At 39.6% G+C, this 25,139-nt stretch overlaps 1 protein-coding gene across 3 annotated transcripts in view; it reads left to right on the forward strand.

Moving 5' to 3' along the window:
* The first annotated feature begins 2,014 nt into the window (after positions 1 to 2,014).
* The window catches only part of ERC1 (ELKS/RAB6-interacting/CAST family member 1), a 486,201-nt gene continuing 463,076 nt past the window's right edge, over positions 2,015 to 25,139 (forward strand). For all 3 annotated transcript variants that reach the window (XM_069491669.1, XM_069491670.1, XM_069491671.1), the window contains exon 1: positions 2,015 to 2,187. The gene's annotated coding sequence lies outside the window, so the exon portion shown is untranslated. The remainder of the gene's footprint in view (positions 2,188 to 25,139) is intronic.

The raw sequence follows: 25,139 nt of genomic DNA on the forward strand, positions 1-25,139 counted from the left end.
TCCAAACCTTAGTCTCTCTAAAGCACTTCTGGGTAGACAGGCCCTCTTCCTTTCTGCAGCATCCTCTGCACCCATTCTACATTACGGTTTCCTCCATTTGGTTTGGTCAGACCACACTTACTTTGGTGCATGTCAAATTAAAAAAAATTTGTCTTCCAATTGTCCGTTTCTCATTTTCTATGTCGTATAGGGTTTTAAAAAAATGATTTTTATTCCTTAATCATCATCTTATGAGGTCTCAGGAAGACTAGGCAATAAATGCACGTACTCAACCAGCTTTGGTAAAAAATCCTAAATGTAGGTTTGAAAAAAGATATCTGGGGCAGGGTAGGAAACAAGAAAAAACAACCAGTGCAGTGGCAAAAAAAAAAAATAAATAAATAAAAATCTGAATCTGTGTCACCACAATATTCCTGTATATAATTTAGTGCTTAGCCTCTTAACTCTCCAGATCCACATATTTTAGGGATGTGATGGATCTCAGACACCTAGTTCAAATCCATTTTACAGTTATGCAGGACCCAGAAGTAAAGTGATTTGCCTGAGGTTACACAAGTAGATAGTGGCAGAATGGAGAATAGAAAGATATACTGACTCCCAGTTTATGTTTCTTTTACCTTACCGCATTCCTGGGGAGTTATCAGGTCAGGAGTCAGATGAGAAAGGTCTTGAAAAATAGTGACAGGATGGCTTTTTCTGGGTTAAATAGCCGATGTTCAAGAAATGAAATATTTTGTAATGCTTGTCTGGCAGCACACCGTCTAACAGTCAGCGGTCGTATGTTGGAAGTACTGAAGGGGAGACTGTGCAGCAGGCCCAGGAACGGGGACAATCCGAGCGTATGGCGATCCTGGGAGGGGACAAGCAGAGGGCCTGGGCAGGATGAAACAGAAGTTGGTGAGTAATGGATGCATCTACTGAGGAGGGGAGGGAAAATGTTCCTGGGTATTACGAGGGAGTATAAACTGGTTAATCACAGTGATCGGAGGTAAAATGATGACTCTTCACTCCTCTCAAAGACATTTTAAATTATTTTAATAACCACTGGAAGGCTGGGAATAAATATGATTCACACCGTTGTTATTTTCTTGGTTTAGAGATAGCATATCTACGTCCTTAAATTAATGGCTGTAGTTACCCTCTGTGCAAGAAAACCGGCTGTGATTCAGTGCAGGAAGACTGGGTTGCCTGAAATCTGGCACTACTTTGGAAAAGCCTCTCCTAGCTGTCGTGAGGGCTAAATAAAACAGCCACCGTCGCACAGCATTTGGCACAGCGCAGGGACGGACCGGGGACATTAATTTCCGCCACGCTCTCCTCTCTTGGCAAAATCACCACAGGAAAACGACGTGCACTGTCGTGGGTCTCCGGGATGCCCGCGCGGACATCCCCAGTACCTCAGATCACATTACCACCTTTCGCGGCCGCATTCCGCAAAAGCTAACGGGGCACGGGGGAAATCCAGCCCCCTTGGACCAAGGGTGCCCAGTGCGGCCAGGAGTGCAGGCAGAAGCCCAGAGCTGCTCCCCACGGCTGTGGCCGTCCGGGCCGGGTAATGGGCCCGCGAGGAGGGGGTGGGGCGACTCTACGGTTTGGGAAAGACACGACTCCACTCGGCTTCCAGCGGCCCACTTCCTACGGCAAGCAGGAGGAGACAAACACCGCCTCCCCTCGCTCGCACCTACCGCCTCTCGCACAGCCGGCCGCGGCTCTCCCCCGCGAGGCCGCAGGGTCGTGGGTGTGTGTGGGTACGTGGGTATGCTCCGCGCCCGTGGCTCTTCTTGGCGCCGACCTGCCGTCGCGGCGCCGAGTCGCCCCCGCTTTCCGGCCGCCAGCCCGCGAGCGCCGGGCGGGCTTCGCGGCCGCGCCCCCAGGAGGGCGAGGGACAGCGAGGCGGCGGGAGGGGCGGGGCTAGGTGTCTCGCGCAGGGGGCGGGGCGCGGTGACGTCGCGGGCGCCCGGGCCGGGCCGTGGCTGTGGCGGCGGCGGCAGTGGTAGCAGCGGCGGGGGCGACAGCGGCAGGTCTGAGGAAGGTGCGACGGCCGCGGCGGCGGCAGCGCGGAGGTCGGGCGGGACTTGGAGCTACCCGCCTGTCGCTGGCGCTGGGGCTTTCGCCTCTTGCCCGGCTTCTAGCTCACGGCCCTGGCTGGGCAGGGCAGAACGCCCCCGGGGAGGGGCGGAGCTGTAGGTGAGGCTTCGGGACCCCCTCCCCCTCCTCGCCCGACCTGGGGTGGGGAAGTACGGGGAGGGGCGGACCCCACCCTACCCCCCCCCCCAGCCCACCCGCGGTCTCCACCCGGCTGAGCTCTGGGATTGGGCGGGAGCTGCCGCGTTAGATGTCGGGGACCCGGGCTGGAGGTGGGAGGTGGGAGATAGGGGCTCTGGGCACTCGGAGAACGGAAGGTGGGAGGTTTAGGAGGCGTGATGTTGGGGCGAGGTAGTGGGAAGACGAAAAAACTGGGGAGCCACGAGGTTGGGGTGCGGTTGGGGCGGCTCTGTGGATTTAGGTGAGTGATGCAAAATGTTGAAGATTCTTTTTTTTTCTTTTTTCTTTTTTGGTGAAATGGTGAGATAGAAGATGAAGGGTTGTATTTCGAAAGGAAGATGAGCTGTAGATGTTGCCTTTGAGGCAGTTGGAGAACCTATAGCACTAGATCTCACATTTCTACATTAGGGTTTTGATTCTTTTTCTTTTTCTTCTCAGCGGGGTGGGTGGCGGATCTGAGAGGGAAGAGAATCCCTTTGCTTTAGCTCAGGTAAATAGTGAGCGTGGATGGATCTGAAGTTTTACACCCAAGAAGAGGGAAATCTTGGGTTTAGAGAGAACTTCATTCTGGCAGCAACCATTAGGGTATCGGTCACGTTACATTGCTCCATAAAGGTGGTGTCCTCCAGTTTTTTTCCTGTGCTTAAAAGATCTCTTATGCCACCTTTTTTACAGGCTTTATCCTGCCCCTTGAGAGAAGGCCTGAGACTCAGGTGGTTCCTTTGGAAGACGCATTTCTAAGTAATAGTTGCAGGTGGTTGTGGTTGACTGCTTTGAGTGGATGAACAATTTGAACAGTTATGTTGGAGCTAATTATATGAAAAGTGCTTAAATGTTTTAAAGCACACCTGTCTTTTGCGGCTCCTTATTCAGTAGACCTTGACATTTTGTGTTCAACACTGAATTATTGGAGATTATTTTTCTTAATTGCAGATGTATTTATTGCAGTCTTTATTATGTGTTTTAAAAATGAAATGGAATTTATTTTTTATTTTTAGGTAGGCCCCTCAACTTCTGAGAATTGTTTTTGGAGTCAAGTGCTTTTAAAACATTTTGGGAGCACTTGTCTCACTTGTAGGGAAATTTTACTAAGAGTGAACTGTGTGTTCAGTGTTCTTCACATCACTGTTTCACAACTTAGCACAGTAAATCAGAATCTTCTTTTCTAGATTCCTGCTCCCTATTAGATTACAGTATTCACTGACTTTACCTATCAATGTCGTTTAAGCTATTTCTTGTTCAGAAAACAAGTCCTGTGATGGACATGTATTATGTAATGAGTGGAAGTAGGCATGATTCTCAATTTATGGGGGAAGACAAACCGCCATGAAGTGGAATTTAAGCAGTGACTATACCAAGGCTTACCAGTTTATTTGGGAAAATAGCCAGAGAAGTGCTTCCGTGTAACCAAACGACAAATATACACATGTGAGTTTCAGAAGTTGCAGATCATTGCCTTTTTTTTACATGCCTACTTAATGAGCAGATTATCGTCTAGCAAATACTTCTACTTGTAAACAGGAAACAGAAGATATAATAGCTATTAAGTGAGAAACTGTGTGGTCCAATTTATAATTATAAGTAAAATAGTTAACTGTATTCAGATTGAATTAAAGGTTGGTACAATAAAATTTTTGATTTTGGATTGATTAGAAGGAAAACTTAAAATTGACACATACCTAGTTTTGGCTTTTAAATTATACTTTGATTTAATTAATTGGGACAATGTGAACTAAGATACTGGGTGAAACTTTTTGTGTATGTACTCCTAAAATGACATTTGCATGGCTGACAGTGAGATGTGATTCTTCTCCTTGTAGGAATGAAATCGTATAATTTGGGGGAAGTCTAAGGTAGAAGTAAGCTATTTGTGTTTAGAATTTCTTTTTTTTTTTTTTTTTGAGACAGAGTCTCGCTTTGTTGCCTGGGCTAGAGTGAGTGCCGTGGCGTCAGCCTAGCTCACAGCAACCTCAAACTCCTGGACTTAAGCGATCCTAGTGCCTCAGCCTCCCGAGTAGCTGGGACTACAGGCATGCGCCACCATGCCCGGCTAATTTTTTCTATATATATTTTAGTTGGCCAGATAATTTCTTTCTATTTTTAGTAGAGACGGGGGTCTCACTCTTGCTCAGGCTGGTCTCGAACTCCTGACCTTGAGCGATCCACCCGCCTCGGCCTCCCAGAGTGCTAGGATTACAGGCGTGAGCCACCGCGCCCGGCCTAGAATTTCTTGTGCCTGAAAAAAATCCCTACATTTTATTTTTCAAGAAATATTGCTTGTTAGTTATTACTTCTGATATGCTTGTTGAGTCTACGTAGGTGTTCTTTTTTTTTCATTACTAAAGTCGTAAATAAGTATACTGGTCTAAAGACTCAATGTTAATACTGGAAACTTTGGGAGACTGAGGCGGGCAGATCATTTGAGCTCAGGAGTTCGAGACCAGTCTGAGCAAGAGCGAGACCCCGTCTCTACTAAAAAAAAAAAAAAGAAAGAAATTAGCTGGACAAGTAAAAATACATAGAAAAAATTAGCCGGGCATGGTGGCGCATGCCTGTAGTCCCAGTGACTCGGGAGGCTGAGGCAGGAGGATCGCTTGAGCCCAGGAATTTGAGGTTGCTGTGAGCTAGGCTGACGCCATTGCACTCTAGCCCGGGCAACAGAGTGAGACTCTGTCTCAAAGAAAAAAAAAAAAGAAACATGGATGGAGAAAGATCAGGGAATGAAGTATTTTGGTTAATCAAGTAATAAGCAGTATGTAATCAATTTTCAGAGACATATAATGTAATAAAATAAACTTAACATACAGGTTATGTGGAATATAATTTAATTCTCTGTCTCTTCAGGTCTTTCAGTGTCCTAAGAGTGTAGGCTTTGGGGTCAGAGTGCCTGAGTTCCAATCTTGGCTTTGCCGTTGTATGACTAAGGCAAACTGCTTACCCTTAATTTCTCAACCTTAACCTATGCCTTAATTTCTTCATCTGCAAACTGGGAATAATAACAGTAGTACCTAATCCCTTAGAATGGTTAAATGAGTTAATTCATGTATTTAGAATGATTCTGGCACATAATTAGCTGGTTTACTAACATCTATTGAAGTTTTACTGTGAACACCATTCATACATTTACTTAATAAGTATATATTGAGCACATATTATGTATAAAATATTCTATTTTTTTTCATTTTATTTGTTTTTGGTAGAGACCATGTCTTGCTATGTTGCCCAGGCTAGTCTCAAACTCCTGGATTTAAGTGATTCTCCTGCGTCAACCTCCCAAAGTACTGGGATTACAGGCATGAGCCACCGTGCCCGCTATCATAAACCAAGTATTCTAGATGCTGGCATTATAGCAGTGAAGAAAGCAGACAAAAACCTGTGGCTCATGCAGCTTTTATCCTAGTTGATGAGACAACTGATAAAATAAATAAATGAATAAATTTCACAATATATTGGACATTGATAAGAGAAAGCAAAGGAGGAGAGGGAATGTGGGGGTTGGGGGTACAGGAGCTTATAAACCATTGTAAGGCCTCCAAGTTTTACTAGGGGAGCCACTGTGGAGTTTTTAGTAGAGGAATGATGTAATCTGACTTAGGTTTTAAATGAATCGCTCTGGCTACTTTGTGAGGACTTTGAGCAAGGATGTAAGATAGAAGCAAGGACACTAGTCAGGAGGTTGTGCTGAGCTCTTCTGGGTGAGAGTAGCTCTGACCAAGGTGATAGGAGGATGAAATGGTGAGAAGTGATTGGATTTTGGATGTATTCTGAGGGTAGACCTGTGTTTGCTGGTGACTTGATGTGGAATGTGCGCAAAACAGAAGCATAAGGTTATAAGGTTTTTGGCCTGAGCAACTAGAAGAATGAAGTTGCCGATGACTGAAATGGAGACGGTCGGTTGGTAGGGCACATTTGGGGAGAAACCAGTTGTTCAGGGGAAATGTCTAGGAAGAGTGAGAAATTTGGTTATTTTGAGCTTATAGGTGATATTTAAAATTATGAGATGAGCGACATCATCAGGGAAGTGAATTTAGGTAGAGAAGAGCTCCAAACATCTGAGCCTTGGGACACCGATTTATTCATTTATTCATCTAAGAGTTGTTTGTTTTGGGGATACAGCAGTCAACAAAGGTAACAAAATCTCCACCTTCGTGGAATGTGTCTTCTAGATACACTGTGGAAAATGAAGAGGATCCCAGCAAAGGAGATTGATAAGAGCTCGTTGTGTTAGGAGGAAAACCAGGGCATTGTGGTGTACTAGAAGTGAAGGAGAGGAAGTTTTCAAGGAGAGAATGATCAACTGTGTCATTGTTTAAAGATGTGTCAGAGGGTTGAGTAATAGAGAATTTTGCTTGATTATAATGTCTAATAACAGAAATGTCTAAATACCTTTTATATGAGAAAGATGAGGCAAATGTAAGAATCTTTCAATTTTTTTACTTCCCTGAATTAATTTTTAAAGAATATTTCAGTTAGGCACGGTGGTGTGCACCTATAGTCTCAGCTACTCAGGAGACTGAGGTGGGAGGATTGCTTGAGCTCAGAAGTTTGAGGCTGTAGTACGCTATGATCACACCTGTGAATGGCCATTACACTGCAGCTTGGGCAACATAGCGAGACCCCCTATATGTATATATATAAAAATATATAAAATTCATTCTTTTTGGAACAAAAGAGGCAGTGTAGGAGTGTGTACTTGTGCTAAGGAGAGGTATATGACTTTTTTATTGTTTTTGTTAATCTTATTACCCTTATATTTAAAAAAATAAGTAATACATGTACCAAATCGGAAGGTATAAGAACGTATACAGGGAAAAGCCAGTCTCTCCTGTCCCATCTAGTGCTTTCTGAAGGCAATCACTGTTTCCAGTTTGGTTTTTTTTTTAAACCAGTGAAATTCTGTGTGATAATATGGCGTTTAGCTATTCTAAAATTGCATAAATATAAGAAATAATTTATCTTCCACTCTGATATTGAACTCTGCCAGTATTTTAGAATACATTATTTAACACATAGTTCTAGAAGCCTAGTCAAGGCAAATAGTGATCGCTAGGATTCAGCGTGGATTCACTGAGTCACATCAGACAGTAATGTTAGTTTCCTAGAATTGGTATGGTTACTTGACTGAGAAATAAAGGAAGTGCAGTAGTTATAATGTATCTAGACTTCACTTAGATCTTTTCATGCGATCTTTGTGGAAAATATGAAAAAAAATGTGTCCTATATTTCATGAGGACAGGGGCTGTCATATGGTAGGTACTTACTAAATACCTGATGAATGAATGAACCCGAGCTAGCACAGTTAAGTAGGGATGATGAGTGTGGGGAACTGGCATTAGACGACACACCCATGTGTTTATTGAAGTGACCGGGGATGGTAGCAGGGGTGGTGGCAGAGAAGATAGTGGCAGCTATAAACTAGTTGCCAGCATGTTCTCACTGAGGGTAGGGGATGTCCAGGTGGTCATGAGCTGATGGCAAAGGGGGAGAGGTAGGAGACTGTGCTGCTGAATAACATGAGAATTTCAGTAAGGCTTGTACACAGAGGTTCAGGGATGGTTTGAAAGTGACATTGGGAGAAAGGAGGGTACCAGCCTCATTTCCCAGTATTGGGTGTGGAGTGTAAGATTACTGAATAGCTTCCACTTGAAAGGACTACGTGAGAAGAGGTGTCCTGATTGGAAAGCCAGTTTTCAGTTAAGGCAGAGAGTTAGTGAGAACATTACCCAAGGAAGTTGAGGATTTTTAGAGGAGTTTCTTGATAGTAGAATGAAGTTCCATAAGAGTGTACTTTTCTACTCTGTAGGCGTCTTATCATTTAAACTTAAAAAAATTTCTTTAACAAGAAACCCACCCACCTTCATACTTTATTGCTGTAAGTTGTTCTCCGCTTTATAGCCAAATGTATGCATTTGCTATACATCTCCATTTCTTCATCTGTAACTTTCGTCTCTACCTATTTCTGTCTTGTTTCTGCCTCCACCCTTTCACTGAAATTGGAAATAGCCAATGAAAATATGAAAATTGCTAAAGATTATTTTTCTATGCTCCTCTTATTTAACCTCTTAGCAGTTGTGCTAGCTATCTATTTCTATGTAACAAATCACCCCCAACTTACCTAAAACAGTAAACATGTATGTTTCACAGTTTTTATGTGTCCAGAATCTGGGTGTAGTTGGTGTCTCGGATTCTGCAGTCATCTCAGAGCTCTACTCGGGGAGGCTCTGCTTCCAAGCTCATTCACCCATTGGCAGGCCTCAGGTCCGTGTTGGCCGTTTGCTGGAGAAATCAGTCTCTTGCCATTTGGGTCTCTGTATAGGATTACTTAGAATGTGGCATCTTGCTTTTCTTATATCGAGAGCTCTGTGGGGCAAAAGGGGGGAGGTATTAGCCAGAGTGTTCTCGTAACCTTATCTTGGAAGTGATGTGCTGTCACTTTTGCTGTATTCTGTTCATGAGAAGCCAGCCACTAGGTCCAGCACAATCAAGGTGGGATTTCACAATGGCATGAATACTAGCAGGAGGCAGAGATCGTTCAGAGCCATTTTCAGGACTGCTTACCGCAGCGGCATTTGACACAGTCGATTTCTCGCTCCTTTGAAAGCTCTCTCTTCTCTTGGGGTCTTCAGAGCACTCTCCTGTTTTTCTTGCTGGTTCTCTGGGCTCTTTTTCTGAGTCACCGTTTGAATCTTTCATTAGTCATTTATTAAACATTTGAATTTCTCTGGGCCGTCTCGTCACCTCCTGTTTCATTTTTCCTTCACTTTTTTGTCTTCATCTTATACCTCTCTCCTGAGTCTAAGGATGAGTATATCTAATTTGCTACTCATTATTGCCTTTTGGATGCGCCTTAAACTCAGTACGTCCAAAACTGAATGTGTAATTCCTGCTCTTCTTCTGATGTTTCTTTCTTTCTTTCTTTTTTGTTTTTTTGAGACAAGCTCACTGAAACTCCTAACTCTTAGGTTCAAGCGATCCTCCTGCCTCAGCCTCCTCAGGAGCTGGGACTATAGACACATGCCACCACACCCAGCTAATTTTTCTATTTTTAGTGGAGATGGGGTCTTGCTCTTGCTCAGGCTGGTCTCGAACTCCTGACCTCAAGCGATCCTCCTTCCTTGGCCTCCCAGAGAGCTAGGATTACAGGCCCTCTGGTGTTTCTTAATTCATTAAATGACGACAGCACCAGTTGCTCAAACCAGACATACATATGGTGTTCTTGATTTCTCCTTCTCCTCCACCTTCAACTATACTGTTCCCTATTGATTTTGTAAAAGTCATTGCTGTTCACCGAGGGTGTGAATGTTTTTATGAGGTAGTGAATTCTCTGCTGGGTTCCAAGCATTGAATGAGCGTTTGCTAGTTGATTTTTAAGGTTCCTTCCGATCTTGAGATACTGTGTTCATAGCTATTGAAGATTTTTGATTAGGAGACACGGAATTCGGGCTGTGCCTCAGGTAGCAACTCTTGAACTGTCATTTTTAGTTGTCACCAAAGAATGAATCTAAACCCTTGTATTCCTTTTAACTTTCTTTATTATGATGTGTTATGTGATGAATAAATAATAATTTTCATCTGACAACTCCTCTATATATGTTGTTTTCATTTTTTCCTTATTTTATTGCCATTCTTTTTTGTTTGAAATCCCTTTGTATGGAAATAAGATAACCAGTGGGGGAAAATTTTTTTCTGAACTTAAGTTAAACATCTCTGAAACTGTAAACTTTTCAAGAAATAAAAGTTCAGACGTTGGCTGAGCGTGGTGGCTGGTTTATACCTGTAATCCCAATGCTTTCGGAGGCTGAGCAAGGTGGGAGGATCTCTTGAGGCCAGGAGTTTGAGACCGGCCTGCGCAACATCGTGAGACCCTGTCTCTACAAAAAATTAAAAAATTAACTGGGCCTGATGGTGTGCACTTGTAGTCCTGGCTACTTGGAAGGCTGAGGCAAAGAGGATCGCTTGAGCCCAGGCTTTTGAGGTTGCTGTGAGCTATGATTGGGCCACTGAACTCCAGCCTGGGAGACAGTAAGACCCTGTCTTTAAAAAAAAATAAAGTTCAGGCCTTAAACATAATTTTATTATAGGAATATAACTTATCTATTGAAGGAATTCCGTCTTGAAGCCCTTCTTGAATGCAACATATACATGTAAAAGCATATAAAAAATGTATAGCTTAAAACTTTTGAATCAAGCTCTTGCCTAACCATCAGGTCTGGCACTAGGCCGTTGTGGCATTCCATGAGCTTTCCTAGTCCTTTCCCAATCACAGCTTACTCCTTCCCCCATAAAGGTGTTCACCGTCCAAGCTTGTAGAGGAATCGCCTTCTTGCTTTTCTTTATGTAGACCTTTATAGTTTTGGTTTAGGTTTACCTATTTACACAGAATTGTGTTGTATGCATTCACATTTGACTTCTTCTTCTTTTTTTTTTTTTTTTTTTTGAGACAGAGTCTCACTCTGTTGCCCGGGCTAGAGTGCTGCGGCATCAGCCTAGTTCACAGCAACTTCAGACTCCTGGGCTCAAGCAATACTACTGCCTCATCCTTCTGAGTAGCTGGGACTATAGGCATGTGCCACCATGCCTGGCTAATTTTTTTTTCTATATATATTTTTAGCTGTCCAGATAATTTCTTTCTAATTTTTAGTAGAGACAGGGTCTTGCTCTTGCTCAGGCTGGTCTCGAACTCCTGACCTCAAGCGATCCTCCTGCCTTGGCCTCCCAGAGTGCTAGGATTACAGGTGTGAGCCACTGTGCCTGGCCTTGACTTCTTTTGAGATTTAGATTTGTTATGTGTGGCTATAGTTTGTTCATTTTTATTGCTGAATAGGATTCCATTGTATAAATACACCACAATTTATTATATTATTGATGGACATTTAGGTTGTTTCTGACTTTGGGCTGTTAGGAATTATGCTGCTATGACCATTCTTGTACAGGTCTTTTGGTGCATATGTGTATATATTTCTGATGTGTATATAGCCAGGAATGAAAGTCCTGGGGCATAGGATATGCACATATGCAATTTTAGTAGATAATTGCCAAACAGTGTTCCTCTGGTTGTACAAAGTTACATTCCCCAAAGCACTGTTTGAGAGTTCCTTTTGTTCCATATTCTTGCTAACACTTGGTATTGTCACTGTTATTAATTTTAGTCATTGTAGTGGATTTATGGTGATATCTTGTGGTTTTAGTTTGCATCTCACTGATTACTAATGAGATTGTATGCTCACTTCGGCAGCTCATGTACAATACTAATGAGGTTGAATACCTTTATGTCTCTTGGTTATTGGGAAAACCTCTTTTCTGAAATGCTTGTTCAAATGTCTTGCTAAATTTTCTGTTTGATTGTTTTTCTTTTTCTGGTTAATTTATAAGACTTCCTTGTGTATCTTGGATATGAGCACTTCTTTGGTGTTGTAAGTATTTCTGCCCTACTCTGTGGCTTGCTGTTTAAGACGTCTGAATATCTTTTGAAGAGCAGAAGTTAATTTTTTTGTGTAGTCCAATTAATATTTACTTTTACAGTTAGTGCTTTTTATGTCTGGCTTAGGAAATTTTTCTCTACCCTAAGGTCATGAACTTACTCTCTCTTTTTATTTTCTAAAAGAGTCATTGCTATGCCTTTCTGTGATCTGCCCATAATTGATTTTTTGTGTTTACCATGTGGCAGAAGTTTAGGTTCATTTTTTCCCCAGATGATTTACTGATTTTCTTAGTACCATTTATTGACAAGTCCTTCCTTTTTCCACTGCTTTGTAATACATTAAGGTTCTCTATTTTGTTCCATTGGTTTCTCTATCTTGGTCTAGTGTCACACTGTCTTAGTTACTGTAGCTTTATAGACAGCTTTAATACCTGTAGACTAAGCACTCCCACCTTGTTTTTCAAGAATATTTTCTTGACATTCAATGTCTGTGAATGACTGCCATGGTCAGTACTCAAGACAGGGTGGAATTGGTATAGGGATAAATACACAGATCAGAGGAACAGATTAAAGATCAAGAAATAAACCCACACATTTATGAGTAATTGATTTTCAACAAAGGTGCGAAGGTACAGTCATGAGTTGCTTGATGATGGAGATACATTCTGAGAAAGGCAATTTTGTTACTGTGTGACTGTCATAGAGTGTACTTACTCAAACCTAGATGGTATAGTCTAGGACACACCTGTATGGGATAGCCTATAGCTCCAAGGCTATAAACCTGTACAGCATGTTACTGTACTGAATACTGTAGATAGTTGTAATGCAGTGGCAAGTGTTGTATGTAAACATAACCAAACATAGAAAAGATACAGTAAAAATAGAGTATAAAAGATGAAAAATGGTACGTCTCTGTGGGGCACTTACCATGAGTGGAGCTTGCAGGATTGGAAGTTGCTATGGGTAAGTTCGGTGAGTGAGTGATGAGTGAATGTGAAGGCCTAGGACATTACTGTACACTGTTGTAGACTTTACAAACACTGTGAACTTAGGCTACACTAAATTGATAAAGTTTATAAGTATATTTTAATTTTTTATACTTTTGTAATATAACACTTAGCTTAAAAAACAAACACGTACAGCTGTTCAAAATTTTTTTCTTTAATTCTATAAACTTTTTTTCTACTTTTAAGTTTTTTTCTTTTACTTTGTTAACTTTTTTGTTAAAAAGACATAAACACAAACAGTTGCCTAGGCCTCTGCAGGGTCAGGCTCATCAGCGTCACTGTCTTCCACCTCCACATCTTGTGCCACGGGAAGGTCTTCAGGGGCAGGAACACACATGGAGCCGTCATCTCCTGTGTTAGCAGTGCCTTCTGGAATACCTCCTGAAGGACCTGCCTGAGGCTGTTTTACACTTAACTTTTTTTAGTAAGTAGAAGTACACTCTAAAATAATATAAAAGTTTAGTATGATAAATACATCAACCAGTAACCAGTTATTTATCATTATCAAGTATTATGTACTATATGTAATTGAATGTGTTATGCTTTTATATGACTGGCAGCAGAGTAGGTTTGTTTACATCAGCATCACCACAGACATGTGAATAATGTGTGACACTATGATGTCACTAGGTGATGGGAAATTTTCAGCTCCATTGTAATCTTATGAGATCACCATTGTATATGTGGTCCCTTGTTGACTGAATCATCGTTACGTGACACCATGACTGTAATTCGATGAAGGAAAGGATAATCTTTTCAACAAAAGTAGTACAGCAATTGGATATCCATATGCCACAAAAATGAACCTGAAACATTAGTGTACAGGAGAAAATCTTTGAGTTCTGCAGTTAGGAAATGATTTCTTTTTTTTTTTTTTTTTTTTTTGAGACAGAGTCTCACTCTGTTGCCCGGGCTAGAGTGAGTGCCGTGGCGTCAGTCTAGCTCACAGCAACCTCAAACTCCTGGGCTTAAGCGATCCTACTGCCTCAGCCTCCCGAGTAGCTGGGACTACAGGCATGCGCCACCATGCCCGGCTAATTTTTTGTATATATATATTTTAGTTGTCCATATAATTTCTTTCTATTTTTAGTAGAGACGGGGTCTCACTCTTGCTCAGGCTGATCTCGAACTCCTGACCTCGAGCGATCCACCCGCCTCGGCCTCCCAGAGTACTAGGATTACAGGCGTGAGCCACCGCGCCCGGCCATGGAAATGATTTCTTAGGTATGATGATATGACACAAAAAGTATGACTCAAAAAAGAAAAGACAATTTGGCCTTTATCAAAATTAAAAGCTTTTGCTCTTCAAAAGATATCATTAAGAAAATAAAAAAGACAGGTTCTAGAATGGGAGAAAATATTTGCAATTCATGTATCTGTAAAGGATTTGTGTCCAGAATGTATAAAGATTTCTTAAAACTGAATAATAAACAACCCAAAGAAAAAATGGGCAAAAGATTTGAATAGACTCTTTTTTTTTTTTTTGAGACAGAGTCTCATTTTGTTGCCCAGGCTAGAGTGAGTGCCGTGGCGTCAGCCTAGCTCACAGCAACCTCAAACTCCTGGGCTCAAGCGATCCTCCTGCCTCAGCCTCCCGAGTAGCTGGGACTACAGGCATGTGCCACTATGCCCGGCTAATTTTTCTATATATATATTTTTAGTTGTCCATATAATTTCTTTCTATTTTTAGTAGAGACAGGGTCTCGCTCTTGCTCAGGCTGGTCTCGAACTCCTGACCTTGAGCGATCCACCCGCCTCGGCCTCCCAGAGTGCTAGGATTACAGGTGTGAGCCACCGCGCCCGGCCTGAATAGACTCTTAACCAACAAAGATAAATGGATGGTAATAAGCACTTGAAAAAGATGCCCACCATCCTTAGTCATTAGATATGAGATACTACAATGAGATACCACTATGTACCCACTAGAATGGCTAAAATCAAAAGATTGAAATACTAAGTGTTGGTGAGGATGTGGAGAAACTGGAGTTCTTGTACATGCTCGTGGGAATGTTAAATGTTACAGCCATTTTGGAAAATAGTTTGATAGTTTATTAAGTTAAACATATATTTACTATATGTCCTGAGCCATGCAACTCTTAGGTATCTATCCAGGAGAAATGAAAACATATGTCCACACAAAGACTTGTAGGCAGATGTTCATAGCAGCATTATTCATAATAGCAAAACTAGAAGCAATACAAATGTCCATCATCTGGTGACTTGATAAAATCCATTATAGGAAATACTCAGCAATAAAAAGGAATAAACTACTGATAAATTTAACAATGTAAGTGAACCTCAAAAACATTATGCTAAATGAAAACACTACCACTTTATAATTTTATTTATGTGCAATTTCTAGAAAAGGCAGATCAGTGGTTGCTGGGGCTGGGGATAGGAGTGGAAGTGAGGATTAACTAAAAACATGCATAAGAAACTTTGAGGTGATTGAAGTTTTCTAAACTTCGATTGTGGTGATGGTTGCACAACTGTATAAATTTACTAAAACTCATCAAACTGTACACTTAAAATGGGTGACTTGTATGGTATGTAAGTTATGACTTAAAAAAACCCAAAGTTTTGGCTATTCTTGGCCTGTTGTATTTTTGTATAAATTTTAGAATCAGCTTGTCAAATTAAAAAGAAATATGTTGAGATCCTGATTGAAATTTAATTGGATTTGTAGATTAACTTAGATAGAATAACTTATAATATGGAGTCTTTGAATCATTGAATATGTTATGTCCATTTATTTATGCTGCTTTTCACATTTCTCGGTAAAGTTTTATAGTTTTCTGGGCAGTATTCTTACACACCTTCTGTTAGATATAGTCCTAAGTATCTAATGGTATTGTAAATGGAATTCTAAAATAAATTTTATTTTCTATTTGTTGTTGGTATATGGAAATAAAATTGAATTTTGAGTATTGTCTCTTTATTTGCTAAATTTTGTAAAAATCTTATAATTTTACATGTAGATTCTCTTAGATTTCCAACTTGTAAAACTATGTCATTTGTGAACAATTACTGTTTGATGTTTTCTTTGTGATTCTTCCTCCTTTGTCTTTCCTTACTTCACTGGGTAGAATTTCTGGTATGTGGTTGAATAGAGATAGGAGATGTCATTGTCTTTTCCCATCTCAAAGGGAAATCATTCAATTTTTCACTGTTAACACATACACATGTGCAAGGCAAGGGCAAGGCCAAGGCCTCAGCCTCGGCCTCACTGATTTGACTGGTAACGATGCAGTGAGCTCCTTTAGACTCAGGCAGTTTATCACTTGTATAGTCAGTGGAAAGAAGAATAAGCCAAAGGTGCCAGCTCCCTGTGATCTTTGTCCCACATACCAAAAAGGATAGCACTGAAATAAAAGGGGCTGGTGCTTACTGTGAGCTGTGGGGTAGTCTATTAACAAGAAGCCTACTCTAGATTGCTGCTAAGTGGTTTTATATTCTACAGCTCTGTTCTGAGATGGGCAGGGCTGAAAGTTCCATGTCTCATAAGAACCCAGGAGGCGATGAGAAACTGTGTGATGACAGCTTCCCAGGGAGAGAGGGAAGTGGGAAGGGATGTCCTGGTTGTGGCTCCTTAGAGTCCTCCAGTCATCTCCTGTTCTGGGAAGATCACAGGCTTTCTGCCAAGACTCAGAAAAGCTGCAGGTCGCCAGAGCACCATGACAGAACCATTTCCCTACAGATACTTGTTATAGTTGCTTTTGCACATATCCTTTATTAGATTAAGAAAGTTTTCCTTCTGTTCTTAATTTGTTAAGATTTTAATCACTAATTAATGTTAAAATCTTTTTTTTATATCTATTGAGATCAAATACTTTTTTTCCTTTTAACCTGTTTACTGTGGCTAATTACATGGATTTTAAAATTCATTTCTACTGACTAACAAATTTCTTTATGTTTTTTTCCCTTAAAAAAATTATTGATGATGACTTTTTTCTCTCTAACCGTCTGCCTGTTTCTGTTTTAAATATATTAGGTTGGTCCAAAAGTAATTGCAGTTTTGGACTGTGAATTTTAAATCATTGTAACTAGGCTCAAACACATCTTTATTATTAATATGTAATTTTTTTCTCTTTGTACATATAGAATTCATGGTTGCTGAACTTTTCAAGGAAGAAAGACTTTTTTGAACTACTGTTTTTTTTTTTTTTTTTTTTTTTTGAGACACAGTCTTATTCTGTTGCCCAGGCTAGAGAGAGCAGTGACATCATCACAGCTCATTGCAACCTCAAACTCCTGGGTTCAAAACGATCCTCCTGCCTCAGCCTCCTGAGTAGCTGGGACTACAGGTGTACGTGACCACATCCAGCTAATTTTTCTATTTTTTTTAAAGACAGTCGCTCAGTCTTGCTCAGGCTGGTCTTGAACTCCTAACCTCAAGCGATCCTTCCGCCTCCGCCTCCCAAAGTGCTAGGATTACAGGTATGAGCCACCATGCCTGGACTATATGGAACTTCTGATTAATCAGTGAGAAATTATTGAAGATCTAAGAGATTCCTAGGGTTTCTTCTGAAATAAGTTATGTTTTACATCTTTTGAGTACATCCCTTCAGATGCCATAGGTAACTTTTCTAGGTTCATGGCAATATTTACTTTCATTAATGACAGGTAATTTTTGTATATATCAGATTATTTTTCATTCCTTTTATAAATTTTTATATTAAATTTAGGCTGAACCTTTGCTTGATGTTATTCTTTCCTGCATTTATTTTTATTTTTATTTATTTATTTATTTTTTTGTTGAGACAGAGTCTCACTTTGTTGCCCAGGCTAGAGTGAGTGCCATGGCGTCAGCTTAGCTCACAGCAACCTCAAATTCCTGGGCTTAAGCGATCCTACTGCCTCAGCCTCCCGAGTAGCTGGGACTACAGGCATGCGCCACTATGCCCGGCTAATTTTTTCTATATAGATTTTTAGGTGTCCATATAATGTCTTTCTATTTTTAGTAGAGACGGGGTCTCGCTCAGGCTGGTCTCGAACTCCTGACCTTGAGCAATCCACCCGCCTCGGCCTCCCAGAGTGCTAGGATTACAGGCGTGAGCCACCGCGCCCGGCCTCTTTCCTGCATTTAAATAGAAAGTTATTAAGTAGAAACAGTTACTGAAGGTAGATAGAATTATTGGCTATTTCATGTGATTTTTCTACTCGTTAGCTGGTAGCCAATTTTATAGTATTGCCAAATTTCTAAATCCATTCTGAAATAATTTGATTGTTTATTCTTATGCTTAGGGACTGATAATTCTTAATTTTGATAGAACAGCAGTGTTTATCTGGTTTCCTGGTGATTATTAAAAATAAGTTATTGAAAATGGGAATAAATTGTTTAAACTCACAAATGCAGGTAAAGTATAAATATAATGCTGTTATATTTTTATATAGCAAGTATATACATGTATATTTTATTTATTTTTTAGAAATAGAGTATCCGTCTGTCACTCAGGCTGGAGTGCACTGGCATGGTCATAGCTCACTGCAGCCTCAGGCTTCTGGGCTTAAGTGATCCTCCTGCCTTGCCCTTGGAGTAGCTGCGACCCTCAGTCTCTACCCTCAGGATCCTGGGGCCTGGGGAGGGAGACAAGTAAACATGCAATTACAATAGCTTCTGATAAGTGTTGGTGATATAGGCTAGAACTGGAAGGTGGAAGGAAGTGGTGAAAGATGAGGCTGGAGATTTGGTTTCGATCATGAACGGCTTTGTACACCCTGTTGGCATCTGACTTTTTACTTGGGGGCAGTGGCAAGACTTTGGAGACTCTTCATTAAAGGAAATAACAAGTTTATATTGCATTTTATGAAGAGTGGATAGGAGGAAGGTATGTGAGGAGGCCAACCCATTACAGCTGAAAAACTGAAGTAGTGACAGTGGGGATAGAGGAGCGTACAGAGTTGAAAGCTTTAAAGAACACAGGACTGGATAATTTATTGTCTCTCTCTGTGTGTGTGTGTATACGTATACTTCTGTGGGGAAAGGACAGTTGATGGGGAGGGAGGAGACTAAGGTGACTCCAAACTTTCTTGTGGAGCACCTAGGCCAGGAAGAGTCCTGTCCAGTATAGTAGCCACTAGTCACATATGAGTATTTAAATCTAAGTTTAAACTAGTTTAAATGAAATAAGATTTAAAATTCAGTTCTTCAGTTACACTAGCCACACAGGTATAGAACTAAAGACTCTTAAATTGTGTACATTTAACATTTAGCCCAGAGTACTATGAAATCATAAATTTGAGCGTATCTACAGAGATTCAAGCAGAGAAGAATATCTGGCTATATGTGCTTAGCAGCAAGATGGGACTAGTGGCTTCTATATTGGACAGTGGAGATATAGAACATTTCTGTTGTCACAGAAAGTTCTGCTGGACAGCACTTGTCTCCAGCTTTTGGATTCTACCTTCTTTTTCTCCAGAGGAAAATCAAGAGTAACAGATGGTATTCTCTAGTCTCCTAAGAACTTTGGCTCCACAAGATCCTGTTGTGGGATATTGCTAGAGATTCTGCTAGACACCATCACTACCATTGCCAACAACCACTATGACTGCATCATCAGATACAGGACATTTCCGTAATCAGAGAGGGTTCCAGGAGAATGCTGAGCGAGAGGGATGCTGAGGCCAGTCACTGTGTGGGGCAGCAGGAGCCTTCCATTAGAAATATAACATGAGCCACATATGTAATTTAAAAATTTTTAGTAGCTACATTAAAGAGTAAAAAGAATAAAAGAAACAGATTTTACAATTATATAATCTGTGTTATTTACACAATGTATCCCAAGTATGGTTTTTAGCATATTCAGGCATTACATTTTAAAAATTATTAGTGATCTATTTATGTTATTTTTTAACACTAGATCTTTGAAATCAATTGTATACTTTTACAGCATATCAATTCATATGTTAAGTTTTTATCAGAAATATTTTGTTGATATTTAGATCTGTAAATCAGATTAAATTTATAGTTGAAAAAATAGATTCTCACACCTGAGTTGTTCCAAACATGCTTTAAACTTTCTTAGAAACTGAACTGAGTATCAGTTTTTTGTTTGTTTTATGAGACAGGGTCTCTTACCCAGGCTGGAGTGCAGTGGTGTAATCACAGCTCACTGCAGCCTTGAACTCCTGGGCTCAAGCGATCCTCCTGCCTCAGCCTCCTGGGTAGATGGGATTACAGGTGCACACCACCATGTCAGGCTATTTAAAATTTTTTTTTAGATATGGGGTCTTACTATATGGGGCTGCCCAGGGCTGGTTTTGAACTCCTGGACCTCAAGTGATCCTGGGCGTCAAGTGATCTGCCTCATGCCTCAGCCTTCCAGACTGCTGGGATTACAGGCATGAGTCACCGTACACTACTAAGTATCAGTTTTTATATTTAACTTATATTACAATTAAATAAAATTAAGAATTCAGTTCCTCAGTTCAATAGCCACATTTCAAGTGTTCAGCAGCTAAGTATGGCTAGTGGTTACCACATTGGACAGTGCAGCTCTGGAATAACTAAGTGTATTTGCTGCATAGTTGGAAATTCAGGTCTGGAGCTCAGGAAAGAGGTAGAGAAACAGACAGCCAGATTGGAAGAACTGTGAGGAACATGGAGATTAAAAAAACATTTCTGATTTTGGATGAACCGATTTTATTTTAACATCTCTGTGCCCCATTTAAAGAAAGGTCTATAAATACATCTTGGTGAGAGTGAAATTGTAGATGAATATGCAGTATGTTGTAGTGGTGAAGAGTCTGACCTTGGTGTCAGATGTGTGATCCTGGGCAACTTACTGGGCCTTTCTAACCCTTAGTCTCCTTATCTATAAATGGAATAATAAAATCTTTCTACTTGAAAGGTTTGCCAAAAGGGTTAGATGAAGTATTTTCACAAATATGTACTGCATATAATGCCATGTTTCTTCGCTTTTAAGTTGCCATTTCTTTTTTGTGAGGTATACCGTCATTTAATAATTCATTCTTTTTAGGAAAAAAAGAAACCTACTTTAATTATACATGTTAATTGTAAGCTGAATCCCAATTCAGAAACTTTAAAATATGAAAAAGTATTATCTTAAAATAGAGGACTTTTTTTTTTTTTTTTTTTGAGACAGTCTCGCTCTGTCACCCAGGCCTAGAGTGCAGTGGTGTCAACACAGCTCAATGCAACCTCAAACTCCTGGGCTCAAGTGATCCTCCTGTCTCAGCCTCCTAAGTAGCTGGACTATAGGCATGTATCACCACACCTGGCTAATTTTTCTGTTTTTAGTAGAGATGGGGTCTCACTCTTGCTCAGGCTGGTCTCAAAATCGTGAGCTCAAGTGATCCTCTTGCCTCAACCTCCCAAAGTGCTAGGATTACAGGTGTGAGCCACTGCACCCAGTCAAAATAGAGGACATATTGTTAGTACTGTTGAGTGCTCATTTTGAATGAGATACTATGTTAAATGCCTTATGATGATGTAAAAGCCTTTTTTTTTTAATGTGCAATGTAACATGATATTTCTATTGTAAGTTTCACTTAAGTAAACTTTGTAATGGAAAATCTCTTTTATTTCTGGAGACTTTGAAACATGATGGTATAATTCCTTTTCTTAGTTAATTCAGGAACCACTGAATTCTGCTTCAGTCTCTTTGGATACTCTTAAATTTATGATTTCATAGTACTCTGGGCTAACTCTGCAGAATTTGAGTATAATTCTACATTTGTGTGAATACATGTAGAGAACTAGGATTTTTAAAAAATGCCTTGGTAGAGTTTATTCAGAGAAGCATGTTAACAGAGAGGAGGAAAATGGACTCCTCCAGGTCAAAGAGAAAGGAATTAGGATTTTTAATGGCTCTGCAGATCTTTTTTCCTAGGTCTTTTCCTCAAGTTCCATCTTGGCCATTGTTACTGTCAATGTGCCATTCCACCAGTGTCTTGCAGAAGACAAACATATTTATAATGCTTACCTCGTGCTTTGTATACATATTGTGTGCTAGGAAATTACTCAGCCGGCTTTGCAGTATTTCCAGTATAACCACTCAGGTCTGAAATAACATTAGACATTTTGCATCTGTATTATTGGAAATAGTGAACATTTTTTATGATGCCTTTAGGGCTGACAGATAAGTTTGATACTATATGCCAACTACATTTGGTGGCGGCAGCTGGAAGTGCTATGTTGGGAATAATTTTGAGACCAGTTACAAAAGGAACAAATGCTCACCTTGGAATCACAGTGGCTTTTTCCTTTTGTTTCTGTTTTAAATATTCTTAACATTTTACTTTTTTAAAAAAGCAGTGTATACTCACTTGGAAAATTTTGACAATTATTAAGAAGAAAGTAAACAGATTTCTTCTCATTCTTTTTGTTGTGCTTATATGTATATTTGCAAAATCGAGAGTATACTATATGTTAAAATGTATATCCTTTTTCATTACTGTGTTATAAACATTTTTTCACGACAGACCTTGCTTGTAAATGTTTTTTGTAAGCTGCATGTTAAGTCATAAAGATTACACTTAAATATTTCTCAATGAGATGAATGCTTAATACTAAATGAATACGCAAGTTGGTATGTCTTAATTGTATATCTTAATTCATAAACTTTTCTCTGCATTCTGGATCATTTGAGTAGATTGGTTTTTCCTGTTCATAGAATTACTGGATCAAAAGATACTTTTTTTTAAGACCTATAATGTAACCATTTTCAAAGTTGCTACTTCCCAAATACTTCTGTTATTTTAGGGAAGTAAACAAGTACTTACCAGTACCTACAATTTTTCACTTAAACCTTTTTAAAATTATGAAATGTTTAGACATATAAATAGTTATAGAGAATTATATAATTAATATCTGTGTACCTACCACTTGGCTTAAGAAGTAAAATATTATAATGTTAAAACTCCTTGTGTAGCTCTCCCTGAATATGTCTTTATTTACCGACAATGACATGGATATTCGATCTTAACCAATAATAAAGGTCTGTATCCAAGATCTTTTGAGTCAGAATTCAGAATTTTTCAGATTTTAAAAAGGTGATATGATACATATACTATATATTACCTAACTTTTCAAGCAAGTTTTGTGAGATGATCCCTAATTCCTTTATCAAACACATGATATTTCTGCATCAGTTCAGGTCTGGTTTTGCCACCATATTAGTTAAAAGAATTTTTGAATTTTCAGAGATTTTTGGAATTTGGATCTGTAGATAAGGGGTTGTGAACAAGTACATCTCTTTATTATGTTCAGCTTAATCGCTCTGGTAGAATTTGTTGAACTTTGTGTTGATATGATCATAATGTAGTATGAGATGTGGTATAAAATGCAAGATAACGTAAGTCCGAACAATTTAATATTTGAGAAATCAGGACATCAGTAAGAACTGGAGTCCCTGGGGAAGGATACACAGCCTAGAAGTAAATGGCACAGATTGCCGATACAAGTAGACAACAACCTTGTGTTTACTTCTAAGTATCTACTTGACAAGGTATTTGTCATGGTGAGAACTTTGACAGAACTTACAATTAACTTGATTAACTGATTGATAAGGATTATTAAAAACTATAATTAACTTGAATATAGCTGAGTTACCCTTCCATAAAAAAGGGTGAAACAATAACTGTGACAAGTGTTAACATTGCTCCTTTACAGTTGATGGTAGGTGGCATTGCTGCTCCTAGCAGAGGTGCTCTTTTAGGTGGGCTCTGAAACAGGGCTGCTGCAGCCACTCTGTACTGTAGGTTTTGGTCTCTAGTCAGTTTTAGAAAATCAGATGAAGGTCATACAACCAGATGCATGGTGTTGATAAACTTAATACATTTCAGTTACATGCAGAGGGTGGAAGCGGAGACATCTGTGCCGCCTGTAACTTGTAGAATTTTTTTTGTAAACTCTTACTACTCACAGAGATACTAGCAATCAGCATTTGTGCCTAGTCCATTAATTACTGTGTAAGTTAGTGTTGAATGGTTGTGGAGATCTTTAAACCCTTACTCGGCCGGGCGCGGTGGCTCACGCCTGTAATCCTAGCACTCTGGGAGGCCGAGGTGGGCGGATCGTTTGAGCTCAGGAGTTCGAGACCAGCCTGAGCAAGAGCGAGACCCCACCTCTACTAAAAATAGAAAGAAATTATATGGACAGCTAAAAATATATATAGAAAAAATCAGCCGGGCATGGTGGTGCATGCCTGTAGTCCCAGCTACCCGGGAGGCTGAGACAGGAGGATCGCTTGAGCTCAGGAGTTTGAGGTTGCTGTGAGCTAGGCTGACGCCACGGCACTCACTCTAGTCTGGGCAACAGAGTGAGACTCTGTCTCAAAAAAAAAAAAAAACAAACCCTTACTTTATAGTGAGAGTTGTTTTTTAAGTGTAAAGGTAATATATGCTCACTATTAGAAGAAAATGAAAAGAAACAAACAAAAAAAAAACCCAAGAAAAATATATAGCAGGGGAAGAAGTAACTCTAACTGGCCTTTCAGAAATAGCTTGCTACCATCCAAATCATTCCTGTGTATGTACAGACATACACATGTGTATCTTTTTGTATACAAATGAGATTGGTATTACGTGCCTTCTTGTGTAACTTGCTTTCTTTTTCGCTTCACAATGTATCAGATGTCTTTGCATGTCAGATATAGATATTTACTTAATTTTTTTAATAGCAGCATTGTATTTTATGGTTTGGAGATAAACATTATTTAACCAACCCTTGTTGTTAGAAATTTAAGTTCTCGTCCTGCTATTACAAACAATATAATAATGAACATCCTTGTACATATATCCCTGAACCTGTGAAAATACATCTTACAGAGAATTTTTAAAAAGTGAAACTTCCAGCTCAAACAGTGTGGCACATTTTTAATTTTAATAGATTGTGCCAAGTTGTACTTCAATGGGATTTTAAAATTTTGGTCTATTGCTAATCTTTACACAGAGCTTAAGATAGCAGCATATTTCTTGCCCTTAGTAATATGTGTAACCCTTGGAGAAAATGAACAGAATCTTTAAAAATGTTGAAATACAGTGTTTAAAATATTCAACTCATTTTCTGATAATAAATGTTAATTACTGATGAGCATAACCCATTACAGCAGGTTGGACTAGTAATTTTGAAATTTAAGTCAGAATTTCACCTATAATGCTTTAAATAGCTAATGGGTGGTGTATTATATTTTCTGGTTCATCTTATAAATATCTCAGAACACATCTATGTCAGCCTATCAGTTATAATTAATTTGAAATAGGTTACTATATTTCTATTAAAGGATTTTCTGCTTTTGTTTGTCTTAGGAATATTTGGTGCTCCTTTGGAGACTCAGGTTGTAGAAAGCTATTATTAAGCTTCTAATCTATGAGGAAAGAGTGAGAGACTACTGTCTGCAATTGCGTGTTATGCTTGTAGCTATTTGTGGGAAGAGTGAGAATTAAAAACTAACATACAATTATCGTGAGTAGAAGCATTTTTA

This window comes from Eulemur rufifrons, chromosome 16 (assembly GCF_041146395.1).
Source record: "Eulemur rufifrons isolate Redbay chromosome 16, OSU_ERuf_1, whole genome shotgun sequence".
Lineage (NCBI taxonomy): Eukaryota > Metazoa > Chordata > Mammalia > Primates > Lemuridae > Eulemur > Eulemur rufifrons.